A 14,599-nucleotide genomic window follows, 5' to 3' on the forward strand; every position below is an offset into this window, starting at 1 on the left:
TAGATTCATTTTTCCATTCCTGTTAAAATTCCCACCACATATGCCCTGAACTATTTCAATAAATTCCTAGGATTTATTCTTATAATCTCCTTCTGTTTTGGCAGTATATCTTTTATCTTTTATACTAACTTCCTGATTAATTCTCCCAAAGTAAGATTTGATTATACCACTGTGTCCTCAGGAAAAAAAAAAAAAAAAAAAAAAAACAACCTCCCCTCCCCGCAAACAAAAACAACAAAGCAACAGTATCTCTGTATCTCCATTCCTTGCTAAATGCAAGTTAAATGCATATTTCTCTTATTCTGGTCATTAATAATGAAATTTCAAATAAGATGTTAAGATTTATCTCTTCTTTCCATACCCTATACTTGGAACTAACTGGATGACCAGCTGTTCTTAGGAAAACCACAAATGTTTCATCTTAGTAATTGGGATTTTCACTGAACAGTAAGTTCCTCTTAGGGTGGAGATTTAGCTTACTCATCTGGAACATACTACAACACAGTATAGATGTGAACTGTGAGTTGAATCAAGTATTAAAATAGCTAAAATGTAAGCAGTATATAGAGTTTCTTAATAACAGCTTTTCTTTCTTAAAAAAAACTATTTACTAAGTAGAAGATAAACTCACAAAATGATCACATATGCTGCAATGTCTTTTTCCCAATATAATTATTTTATAGGACGCTAGGTCAGGAATCTGGGATGTGTCTCCACAGACTAAAATCAAGGTGTCTGCAGAATTGCTTTTTTTTTTTTTTTTTCTGGAGTCTCTAAGGTAAATATATTTCTTACTCTTTAGGTTGTTGCCACAATTCAGTTTCTGTGTTTGTAGGACTAAGGTTCTCATCTTGAAGCTGTCAGCTCTGGGCTGTTCCCAGCATCCATAGGCTGCTATATTCCTTGGCTTGTGACTCTTCCTCTGTCTTCAAAAACAGCAATGGCAGATCAAGTCTCTCTTATGCGTTGCATTTCTCCTTCCTCTTTTTCTAGCCTCAAATTTCTCTGACCACCCCTCTGTCTTCCTCTTCTATTTTAAGGACCCTTGTGGCCAACTCATATAATCCAGTACCCTACTCGTTTTAGGTCTATGATCATAATTGCATTAGCAAAATCCTTCTTGTTGTGTAGGTAACATATTCACAGGTCTCAGAGATTAAAGCATAGACATCTTTGGTGGGAGGGCATTATTCTGCCTACCAGAGTGATCAAAAAAAAAATGCTGAAAGAATCTCTTAGGAAGAAAAAGCCTAAACAGAGAATTGAGGCTGAATTATTAATGAACTGAGCCTTTGAAGTGTGGAACTTGATGCACATTAAGTCAGATAAAGGCAATTAGGACAATGAATATATCTTTAAAAAAGATTCAACAATGAAGAATTTGAAAGAGTGATTCAAATGTAGTTAGAGCTAAGGACATCTGAGTGGCTCAGTGGTTGAGGATCTGCCTTCAGCTCAAGGTGGGATCCCAGGGTCCTGAGATGGAGTCCCACATTGGGCTCCCCACAGGGAAGCTGGTTCTCCCTCTGCCTATGTCTCTGCCTCTCTCTCTGTGTCTCTCATGAATAAATAAATTTTAAAAATTAGCAAAAGCTAAAGATATTATAGGTGAAGACCAAAGCTTTAGTGAGATTGAAGGCTGTAAATAGAGATACAGTTGATCCTCATTGCTTGCAGATTCTATATTTAAGTATTCACCTGGTTGCTAAAATTTATTTGTAACCCCAAAATCAATCCTTGCAATGCTTACACAGTCACTTGCAGTCATGAGCAGAGCAGTGAAAAATTTGAGTTGCTGGATGCACATGTTCCCAGCTGAGGACAAACAAGACAAAGTTCTGCCTTCTTGTTTCAGCTCTCATCCTGTAAACCTGCTGAATGTAATGCAGGAAAACAGTTCTGTGGAAGAGTAGGTTGATGAGCATGAGAGTGTCTTGTTTTACAAGGACATTAGAGAACAAATAGATATAAGGCAAGTGGCTTCCAAAGCCCCTAGCTTTAATCATTTCAAGGCCATTCAATTATTTAGTTCTAAGAAACCTATATTAAACAAGATTTCTTCAAACCAGAACAGGCATAGAATAAAGTTATGACAATAAAGATGTTACCAGAGGCTTATAGGAACACAGCCCTATATTTCCACTAGGAGCAAAAGTTCCTCATTCGGTAATTCAGTGTTTGAGGCAACTTTATAGAAAGAACATTTTTATGAATAAAGAGAATCAACTGTAGACAACTGAACATCACTCTGAGTTGTTATGAGATTATTCTGCATCAAATGGGAAAATGTTAAGTAATTTTAGATAAAATTAGTGTGATGAAATATGAATGTTAGAAAATTGGGGATTATTAAATTTGGCTGCAATGTCAAGGCAAGAGATTTTAAAGGTTTGAATTAGAGGGATTAGGAATGGAAAATAGTGAATTCGTGTGAAAAACTTTCAGGAGCTAGGATAAATTAGGCTATTGATTAACCTTGATGGTGAGGGAGGCCTTATAGACGTTGCTTATATTACAGTTATGAAATTTTTGTCATTAACTTAGTAGTAAACAATATAATTTCTACTCTAGAATTATTGTAAACCATGAAGCTGAAACAAATTCTTCACAAAAACCCAGTGTCCATAAAGATAGTGCAAGATTGCCCATTTTGACTCTCTTTAGATATCTGATATTATTTAACAAAAGGTAGCACAGGTGAATAGTTACACATGTGTGACCTGGAGACAGCCTGGCTGAGTTCATAGCCTGCTCTTGATAATTACTAGATGTACAGTAACTTAATATCACCTCAAATGGGTTAATCATGGACTTGCGCATTTGTGTGTAAGGAAATTCATGAAAGCACTTAAATAGTATCTGGCACTGGTAAGCACTTTAAAAATGTGAATTTTATAATTTGAGTGGTTTGTTTCTACTAATGACAAGAAGCTATAGTATACTTTGAATATAGAGCGACAAATATCAACTTGTTCTGCTGATGAATAAAATTCACTATTTTTCTGGGTGAATTTAAAGCATTCTACATGTTAGTTCTAAAAATATATTTCATGTATTAGCCTCACAGTTCAGGATGCATGATGACATATAATAATGGAGGTTAGAGGGAAAGAATAAAGCATATTTGTGTTCATTTGTTCTTATTATAACATGAATCTTTAAAAAATAATATTTTCCTTAGGAAGTTGCCTTTTTTCTATAGCACTTTAAGCTATTTCTTACTAATTGCTTTATACAAGGGATATATTTAGGCCTTATAGAATGTTGTGTTTTTCTCTTTTTCTCCTCCTCCCTCTTCCTTCCTTCCTTCCTTCCTTCCTTCCTTCCTTCCTTCCTTCCTTCCTTCCTGTCTTTCTCTTACTCTTTCTCTTTCTCTTTCTCTCTCTTTCTCTTCTTCTCCTTCTCCTCACCTTCTCCTTCTCCTTCTTCTTCTATTCAGAACTTTTCTTCTGATATAACTTACATAAACTGCTTTACCAAATCAACAAACAAATCTGGTCACAGACATTTAATTTTTTCAAACAACCTTTTTGACTTCCCACTGCCTCATCCTCAGGATATTCAGTAATTCTCACTTAAGGCTATTTTTCTCTTTTAAATTGCTGGGTAGTATTGGAGTTTTTCATGGTCTGAAAAGTATCAGACTAAAATCCATGCTCAAGAAGAGTGTAGCTGGAATCTAATCAGTTTATTGTGACCATTTCTTTCCTCAGTGACCCGAGGTCCTTGTGGAAGATTTGCCAACACAGTATAAAAACCATGAGTGACCACTACTATGATGATGTTCTCCTTTTCCAGAGGCCAGCATTGGCTCCTGTGGCTCCTAGTGAGAGGACATTTCCCCTCCTCTGTGCTGGACAGTCCCATTTGTATCTTCTTAAGATTGTAGCCCTCAGTGGTCAGATTATTTGATTATCTTTCATGGTCATCTCCCAGGCTGCACACTGGTTCAGGAGCATGAAGTTAGGTAATCTCTAGATTCTGACCCCTCATAGACCTAGCTCTCCTATTCTTCTTTCTTCCTGACTAGGGATTCAGCAAATTTCTCTTAATCTTAATAATCTTCTTATAAAATGAAGCCATATTATACCATTTCCTAGACAGTGGGATTACTTATGACATTTCTAAGTTCTTTCCCTTAAATGTAAGGTGATCTATCCTATCTACCTATTCAAGTCCCAATAAGCACACAAACTTCAGTCATCCAGTCAATGGAAGCACATGCCTTTATTGATTCCAAAAAATTTTCAGAAAACCTTATTATTGTGTGTGTGTGTGCACACGGGTGTTTCAGCAAACTACTCCATTACATAAAAAGGAAGATAATTTTAGGAAATTAATGTGTTTATTGGTATATATGTATAGGCATATGTACACACACAAACTTGTTTATATTTGAAAACATACCTTACTCATTATGATTTCACAACTTTGGGTTTTATTTTTCAAAATTATTATTTTTTTAAGATTTTGTTTATTCATGAGACACACAGAGAGAGACAGAAACATAAACAGAGGGAGAGGCAGACTCTCTGTGGGGAGCCCAGTGTGGAACTTGATCCCAATACCCCAGGATCATGACCTGAGCCAAAGGTAGATAGATGCTCAACCACTGAGCCATCCACATGCCCCTCAAAATTAATTTTTAAATCAATTTTTATTTGAAACTGATAACTAATCTTTAAACTTTATAGAATCTTTAAATTTTACTTTTTTTCCCTTAGAGGTAAAAATTTCACTAATATCCTAAATAAAATGACATCCCATAAACTTTGGCTTCAGCACAAAGGTCAGGGTGCATGCATCTAGTTGATCCTACCAATTGTTTGGGATAATAATGAAGTAGTATGTCCTTGCCTAGAACTAATAGTTTTAGGAACCAAATGTGGATTATATGGAATAATGTTATAAGGTCTGCTTGTGTGCAGCTAGATTTGAGGATTTGGAAAATTATTCACTCTCAGCAGGAAGATTAGAACATAACACAAGATAAATATTGAAGTGGTGCTTCAGAGCGGGATCAGATGAACATCAGAATATCGCTATTCTGTTCTAGCCCTATTTATAATCAAGCATAATATACTAAAGTAGCAGTGTGAGTGCCCAGCCTTATGAGGATAAAGAAGATGATTAGAGCCTTACAGGCATGGTGAGATCATCAGAGAGTCCAATGAAGATGAGGCTGAGCAAAATGAGAACCAGATCCAGCTCTAGGAACCAGGGCTGGCAACGAGGAAATAGGGGATGTTGGATCCTCTTCAAATCCGTCCTCCTCAGAGGCCAAAGGGATTCTTATAAAACAAAACATCAATATCATGCTCGTGCTTTAAACCCTCCAAAGATTCTCCATTGCTTTTAATAAAATGCAAACTACTTAACATACTCAGTGGGCTATGTGTCCTACATGTCTCTCTTCTTTTACCACAAACCCATGTGCTTTTTGCATTTCATTTGTTCTTCACATTGAACTTGTTTCTATTTAGGGGCTTTGCATTTGCTAGTCCCTTTACATGGCATATCAACCTTAGAATTCCCATTTGTTCCCAAAAATGCTTTCAGGATTTATTAAAATAGTTCAGCCTATGCTAAATAATGGAAACGTGTGAGGTGAAGCACAGAAATACAATAACTGGAACCTATATGGCAGACACAGGATAAATTAACATGGTTGTCAATGACTCGTGGATAGAATATAGGCAAAATAAAATGAGAGAGAAAATGTTTTCTAGCAAGTAATTCCTATTTAAAAAATTCAAAATAATGCCTTGCTTTTTGGCATGAAAGGATCATCTGGAGGACACTAGAAAAACTGTTTGTCTATGGCTTAACCAAAGTTTAAAACAGAGTTTAGAAGCATTTTCAAAGGATTTCCTTCAGTTATCTATTGAACTACTCCCAAATGTTATAACTTGAAACAACCATTTTATTTTAGCACAATTTTAGAGTCAGGAATTCCTGTAGGTATTAGACGCATGATTTTTCTGCTCTCTATGAAGTTTACTAAGGTCACTTTATGTACCTAGCTGATGAATGGCTGGGCTGGAAGGTCCCAGATGGCTTCACTGACAAGCCTAGTTTCTTGGCAGAGACCATTGGATGGCTGAGTCCAGCTGAAACTGTGAGCCAGAGTACCTGTATGTGCTCCCAGCACAGTCAGCTTTCTCAGAAGGCTGCTCAGGGCTCCCAGGGACAGAAAGGAAAAGCTGCCCATCTCTTCAGAGCAAAACTCCAAAACTGGATTCACATCACTTCTGATGTATTCTGTTATAAAATGCAGATGCAGAACCTGTCCAGATTCAAGAGGAAGGAGACAGATAACAATTCTCTATAACAAGAGGATTAATGAACTCATGGCCTTATTTAATTTACCTATGGACATATGGACATTAGGTGTTCCTATAGTATTGGCAAGGCCATGTATGACATGAAGGTAGACGTAGATAAATTTCTAAATGTAGTTTTTTTAATAAAAGTATGTACCTGTCCCCAGATGATGCAAAATGAAAATAATTTAAGAATTTAATTTCTACATTTAAAAAAAGTTTATAAATTTATTTCCCTAATTCCAGGTTTTTTTTCTGCACAGATATATTTAATGTTTGTGTTTATCATGATGACCTTTTTATTTTAACTTTCATAGGTATGTGTTACTAAATCATAATATAATTTTGTAATGTTTAAAATTTGATAACAAGTGTATATATTTTCTGCACTCTGTTTTTTTGCTTAGTAAATGATATTTTTCTATGTTGATATATAAGTAACTTTAGTTTATTCATTTTAACTGTTGTATGGTATCCTGTCATTTGATGACAACATAATTCTGTTGATGGACCTTTAAATCATTTCTAATTTTTCAGTACTGTGCATTCCTACCATGGACATCATTATGAAATCTTGTCTATTTCTCTACAAGGATTTTTCTATGCAATTCATCCAGAAGTAAAAATTATGAGTCATAAGATATAAGCAACTTCTTTTTACTAGATAATGTTTCTGTAATCTCCAAAGTGATTTTAACACTGCTTGTAGTACTATCAGCTGCGAATGAGAATTTCAGTTCTTTTATCAAAAATTTTAGGAATTATCCCAATTATAACTTGTTAACAATTGGATAAATAAGAAAAGTCATCTCACTGTGGTTTTTTTAAAAAGTTACTTGTGTATATTTGATACACGATGTCACATTAGTTTCAGGTGTACAGCCTAGTGATTCAACTTCTCTATACTTTGTTATGCTCCCCACAAATGTAACTACCATCTGTCATTATGTTTTTAATCTATATTTTTCACACTAGTAGAATGTGGTTTGTCTTGTCATGATACCTATTATTTGTATGTGCATGCATAAAATATTCAATGGCAAGGCAGTTGAGTTTATTAATCGTTTTTTGTGATATGCTTTCTATGACTTGTTTAACATCCATTTTTACTCCAAGTTCATTAAGATATTTTATAGTATTCTATATATAATTGTGAAGAAATATTTTATTTTTATATACTTTTTTAAAAATTATGTTTACTCTTATTTACCTAAACTTCTGTTTCAAGTTTGGTGGTAGTAGTAAACCAATTTTACACTTTCCTGTAGATAACCGATTACTGTAACATCATTTATTGAACACCATACTAATCCTCAATACTACTTCTCTCATTTGTCAAGTTTTTAGCACAATATTAAGAGAAGTGATAGGGAATATCTATATATATTTTTTATTTTAAAGTAAATTCTCCTAACATTTCACCAGTAAGTATGAGAGGTTTAGGTTTTTTATTTTAAAAAAAATTGTCAACTTTTAGATTGCTAAAAAAAAATCTTTAAAAAACCATAAGTGGACAGTAATTTTCAGCAATTTTAAATGTTGAGCTGATTATGAGGCTATTCTCCCATAATCATTTAATATGATCAATTATTTTATTGATTTTGTAGTGTTATATTATCATTAAAATCCCAAGATAAGCTCAGTTTAGCCATAACAGAAATATTATTAATTCAATATTGTTATTGAATAATTAAATTCAATTTATCAATATTATGTTTGGAATTTTGCATTTATTCTCATAAGTGAGATTAGCCTGTGATTTTTTTTGTTTTCATTGAATACTTATATAATTTTGGCATAAAAATACTTTAAAATTAATACATTTAATTTTTTTTTTTTAGTTCTCTTGAAACATTTAAGATTAGATTTAATTGGCTCTGAAAATATAAGATAGTGATTGAGTTTTGTGCAATATTTGTATCCTGCAACTTTGCTATTCTATTATTCAAGGAAGATTTTCTGGTAATTTTTTTTTTAGATTTTCTTCATAAACAATTATGTCATTTGATTGCTTCTTTCTCAATCTGTATATGTTTTCTTTCCTTTTCTGTCTACTGCATTAACTAGAACTTCGGTATGATGTAGAAAAGCAGTGAAGAGGGGATATCCTTGGTTTTCTCTTAATCTTACTAGGAAAGCTAAGAGCTTCTCACCATTAAGCATTATAAGCTACCAGATTTTTAGCCTCTTGATGTGATGGATTACATTAATTGGCTTTTGAATGTTGAACCAGCTTTGCATACCTGGGATACATCCAATATGGTCATGGTATTAATCCTTTTTTATACATTGTTGAATTCAATTTGCTAAGATTTTGTTGAGGATTTTCATGTTCACGGGGACATACTGGTCTGTAGTAAACAACATTTATCTGGTGCTGGTATTAAGGTAATTCTTAACCTCAGAGATGGGTTAAGTATTCATTTTGCTTCTATATTTCAGAAGAGGTTGCAAAAATTGGTATACTTTCTTCTTTAAATATTTGGTATAATTTACCAGTGAACCCATTTGGGCTTGATGTTTTCTGTTTTGCAAGGCTTAATAATTGATTTGATATCCTTAGTAAATGCAGGCTTTTTCAAATTGTTGATTCTCATGTGAGTTTTAACATATTGTGTCTTTCAAAGATTTGGTTCATTTCATCTAGGCTGTCAAATTTAGGGGCAGAGAGTTGTTTGTAGTATTTCTGTATCATCTTCTTGATGTTCATGGGATTTGTAGTAATCTCCCCTCATGGGTTAATGATATCTGCCTCTAACAGCTGCATTTGTCACCTAAATAGTAAGGCCCAATAAGTATTTTACATTTTAAAAATGTATAACAAATATCATTTCATTGGTCTTTACATTTTTTTTCCCTAAAAATTTCCAGATTTTGTGGTGTCTTAAGATAGCATGGTTCCTATCTTTTCTCCACCAATCATTGTTCATTTGTTTTTTTCCACAAATCTTTGTTCCTTCTTAGGCATGGTTAACTACCAACTCTTTTTTCCTATGTAACTGTAAACTGCTTATCCAGCAGGACTTAATTTCATATTATAGATCCAGTCCCTGTAAATAATGCCTCCCCTGTATTTCACTTTTATGCTATTTAGTTGTCCTTTTATTTATACATAAACATTTATTATGTACCTACTGTGTATCAGATACTGTATCAGGGCTGGATATACGATGGCAGGCAAAATCCTTACCCTTGTGGGGCCTGTAAGTCCAGTCAGACAGATTAAGTACGTGCTCTGATTTCAATAATGTATATTGGCTTTAATGAAATTAATCCAAAATTAATATGTTCCCCAGACATGTTCTTGTCATTGTTCTCAACAGAAATGTCCTTTTTCTCTTTAAATGCTTTTTGCTGGCTTTCTGGTTTTAGTCTTATATGGCATTCAAATCCAAGCTCAAACCAAGGTTCCTCCATTAGTTCTTTCCCCCAAAGAGACTCAATCACTCCTTCTCATTCCCCCTGACAATAAATGACACCATATATTACCACACCAAGTACTATGTTTTCATCTGTCTTCCTTACTAGAACTTCCCCATAAAGAATTGATTCTCAACACTAATTAAATACATGAACCAGAAGGGGGCTAGCTAACCAAAACCAATGTCCTCCGTGGTATGCTGATGAGTGTTTCAAAAGTGTGTCATAGAAAAAAGAGGGAGGAAGAAAGGGAGAATCACTGATTTGTAGGTTTTGGGGGTATATGTGGTATAAATACTCCTACCATGGCCATTTCTGGTACTGAACATGAAATAGGGGATAGATTTGCAGTACCATCATATAGTATTTTATACAAATTCTTGTGCCCATCTCATACCCACTAATTCAAAAACTGTGGAAGTGGGACCCAGTGATCTGTGTATTAAGAAGTCTACTAGCTGATTCTGATATACAGGAAAGTTTGAGAGCCACTGATCCCATAATACCTGACATGTAGCAGAAGCCTAATATATATTCTCTGAATTTGCTTGCATCAGTGATAATGTAACCACTTCCATAAGCAGCACTTTCCCTACATAATCCACCTTACTTTATCTGATTTTGTGGTTTAGGTAAAAATAAAGCAGTATGTGATTTAAATAAAAATAAGATATAAATTTGTGTGGGAAGGAAAGTGAAATCATTGTTGTATTCCAGAAGATATACTAGCCAAAGGAGATGGAAAATCTGTACTGTGTAAGCTCATAATTATAGCAATGGAAAATCTACATTGTGTGAGGTTAAGTATCCTGGTCAAAGGTAAATAATCACAGTAAAACAGTCTCCTCAGCACAAAATCACACGGAAAAAAATGAACTAAAAAGCAAAAGACAGAGAATATGTGGGCATTTCAGCTGATTGTCCCAAAACTGTGAACCTTGATTCAAAGTAAACCGGGAAGGGTTTTATTATTCTATCTTGCTTCATCCCTTCTGTGATAATTTACTAACAGAAGCATTCACCATTAGACATTGAGAGAAAGACAAGAAATATGCCCATTTTCACCTTTGTTGAGAAAATGAATGCTATTTAAATAATGGCCTCTGATTAGTCAGTAAATCATTATTATTGTGAGGAACACACACAGCAAAAGAGAAAGTGGCAATACTAATCTAATTGGACGGCTTTTCATGTCCTGTGCTCACACTGGAGCTGTCCCATCTTTTGTTGCACTGACATCCTGAGTTTTACACGCAAATTTAGTAAACTGGCCCTTGTATATTTTCTCTAAAACTCACCACTGGATTAATTTAAACTCAGAAGCCCCTTTTTTTCTCATAGAAATGCATTTCTAATCATGTTTATCCACTGAAGGTACAACACCCATCTCATCTACCCACAGACAGTCTAGCTATGTGATTCTCAGCAGCCTCTCTTCAAAAACACATACAAACAAACCTGCAACCACTCTATCACTGCCTCTACCATCAACTCTGCTGTGGCCACAATGAAGCACTAAAATGTTCTCCTCTTTCTCTCTTCAAGTTTACTTAGATTTAAGTTTGATGAGATTACTCTATTTTTATTCTGCCAACAGAGCTCATTGATTTTCAACCCTGGATAGACATTAGAATCACTTTGAGAAGTGGTTTCAAAAAACAAAACCAATGTCTGGGCTCCACATGAGTCAAATAATTCATAATATCTGAAGGTAAGAAAAAGACATCTTTATCTTATGTGACTATGTGCAGCCAGGCTGGAGAACTGCTGAGTTTCTTCAACTTGTAAGGAAGGTTCATGTCTGACTGGGGGTCGGCAGGGGGTGGGGAGGGGGGACTGTTCTGCTTAGTTGCACAGCCTAATTTGGGCACTGGAATTTTCATAACAGAAGTAAATAGGATCCTTCCGCTTGGGTAAGGACTCTTAAAAACTGAAAGTGTTCCTTAACTTGAGATACTGCGGTGCTGACTAAAATAATAATTTATAATGTGTGAATTCACATTATGAAACCAGTTCACTGAAATATGTCCAATTCACTAAAAGATTGTCTTTTTTTTAAATATATTTTTTTTAAATTTTTATTTATTTATGATAGTCACAGAGGGAGAGAGAGGCAGAGACACAGGCAGAGGGAGAAGCAGGCTCCATGCACCGGGAGCCCGACGTGGGAATCGATCCCGGGTCTCCAGGATCGCGCCCTGGGCCAAAGGCAGGCGCCAAACCGCTGCGCCACCCAGGGATCCCAAGATTGTCTTTTTTTTAAAGATTGTCTTAATCAGATACTAAATTCCCAGGAAAGTATGAACAAGTCAAATAAAAACACCCAAGGTGATTCTCTATTTTCCTTCTTACGTATAATCTATAACAAAACTGACATCTTGGCTGGGAAAAAAGGATTAGATTCTCATTGTTTGCTTCCCAGTATTAGCCTTTTTGGAAAATTATAGAGCTTCTGAAGACTAGTCCTAGTCCTGGTCCATAGAAGAGCCTGAAAATAGCTCATTTGCCCAGATATGGAATACACAATGTTTATGCACAAAAAATTCTGCTTTAGGCATAAGATCTAGACACTTAAAATAGAATGCCAAAATTGCAACAGACAAAAAAAGGATGGAGCACATCTATCCTCCACTTTTCTCGGACTTGGTCCCAGCACAATATACCTCAGGATGTATTTACTGCTGACGGATGTACAGTAGCAATTCATCTTGCATGACAACTCATTTAGGCTTAACTTCTCTGAATATTATTGGTGAGGTTGGGGAGTACCAAATTTCTTTATTTGAAGGAAATGGTACTAGTGAAAGAAGCTAAGTAGGTGTTTTGGTACAACTTACAGAAAAGGTAAAGATGACTCCAACATGCGTGCATTGCCTTGGTGACCAGGGAAGTCACTCTTGCAGCTTTGGGAAGATAGCCTAAGGCTTGGCTCTCATTATCACTGTTTCCCAAAGTGTGTTTGTCAAAGAGGTACTGCAATGGCAGATTTGGGAGCACACAGCTTGCATAGGTTGGCTACATCATCACCTAAGTCTTTGATGGATTTTGCTTGCTCATTCAAGTAATGAGTTCTGAGTCTTAGTATTTTTGTGTTAATATAGCAATAATGGCATCCAACTCATTGAAAATGTCATAAGACATGTATTCTCATATCATCATGAGAAGATGATGAAAACAACTCAATAGGTGATTGCTACTGGTTGCGGAAAATATGGTAATAGAGAAGTATCAGGAAATAGCAAAGATTCAAAATGAAGTAATAGAGTCACAGAAAGATAGAAGTCTTCTCTAGTATCATTAATATCTGACCTCTCTGATCTTCTGAATCATCACCCCCATACATGAGAACTCTCATCTCACACATCACCACAGTGAAGCCAAAACACCAAGAGCTGTCAGCTGAGTAGATGGTCAATGAGGATAAATGTCAGGTGGGAAGTCAAAGAGATGATGAATATCTTTGGAAACCACTTTGGAGACCTGCCCCAAAGATTTCTCCCAAGACTCAAAATCCATAATGTACTTTGAGAGCATCCTATATTCCTTCATGATATGTTTCATAGTGATAAAATAAATAATGAATTGCTTGATTATACTTGTCTAATTTGATCTTCTTTGCTAGATCCTAAGATATCTGAGAGCAGAGATTTTTACTTAGTTTATTCATTGCTGTATCTACTGTGCCTGGAACTTAGTAGGAGCTTAATAAATATGCTGAATAAATAAACATCCTAGAAGTACCTTAGAATGTTTTTGTGGTGAGGTCATCATAATAATACTGTTACTTAATTTTTTGTCTTCTTATAATGTCTCTTCTTATAATGTCTCACCTCGAATGGCTAGAAAAGTGTTATTTTTGTTGTGTTGGTGAATTATTGTGTTTGTTTTACTTGATATTTCAAAAGTCTGTACACATTCAGGAGCTTTAACTATCCTAACTGCCTCTTCTAATGTCATCTATAAAAATGCTATCAGAAAATGCCCTCATAAAAATCTGTGTTCCTGGAATGAGTACTACAAATGACTTTAGGTGGGAAAATGTGATTTTCTAGGTTCATTGCAGTATTTAAAACTGACTCCAAATTATGCTAAGACCTTTTGTCTATGGTTGCTCACTCTGTTCCATGGTAAAATTTTGTTTTATTTTCCTCCACATGCCAACTTCCTCCCTAGTCGATGTTAGAAGCTATTTGCTTCTTCACTGGTTGATTATTATTTTATTCTTCTTGTGTAGGTGGTTGTTTGCCAAAAATAAAGGTTTGGATCAAAACAACTTAGTCAGTGATTATATGTAGACAGCCTACGTTTTCTTTCTGACCTGCTGTCTTATATACATTTAACTACCCCTTATGACTTTTAGATTATAAACATTGAAACAGAAACTTAATTTCAAGGCTTATAGGGAGGCTTTATTTCCTCAGGAACACTTTAATTCTCTTGGCAGATCAGGATCACTAGGATTAAAATATAACAAAGTGACTTTATTAAGTATTCTTAATGCCAAGTTTTTGGCCACATGAGTATGAGAAACAAAACATTTGCTGAGAGTGATATTGCATTGGCAGACTTTTCAACCATGAATAATGTACATAAAACTGTTATTTTAGTTTAATTATAAAAATGGATTAATATCCCACAGTGGGGTTAACCTTACAGATAGATATCTGAAGAAGATATTTCTATTTTTTTCAGCCATTCTGTTAGAGTTCAGCAATAGGATTTTATATTGCACATCAGATATATTGCCTGTGCAAGGTGAGTTCTAATATATGTTACCACTGTATGATTTTTTCAAACCCCAAATGTTTCAAAGTAAAATATCCTTAACACTGAATATACTAAAACAATATCTCTGT

The sequence above is a fragment of the Canis lupus genome, chromosome 34 (genome assembly GCF_003254725.2).
Source record: "Canis lupus dingo isolate Sandy chromosome 34, ASM325472v2, whole genome shotgun sequence".
Taxonomy (NCBI): Eukaryota; Metazoa; Chordata; class Mammalia; order Carnivora; family Canidae; genus Canis; species Canis lupus.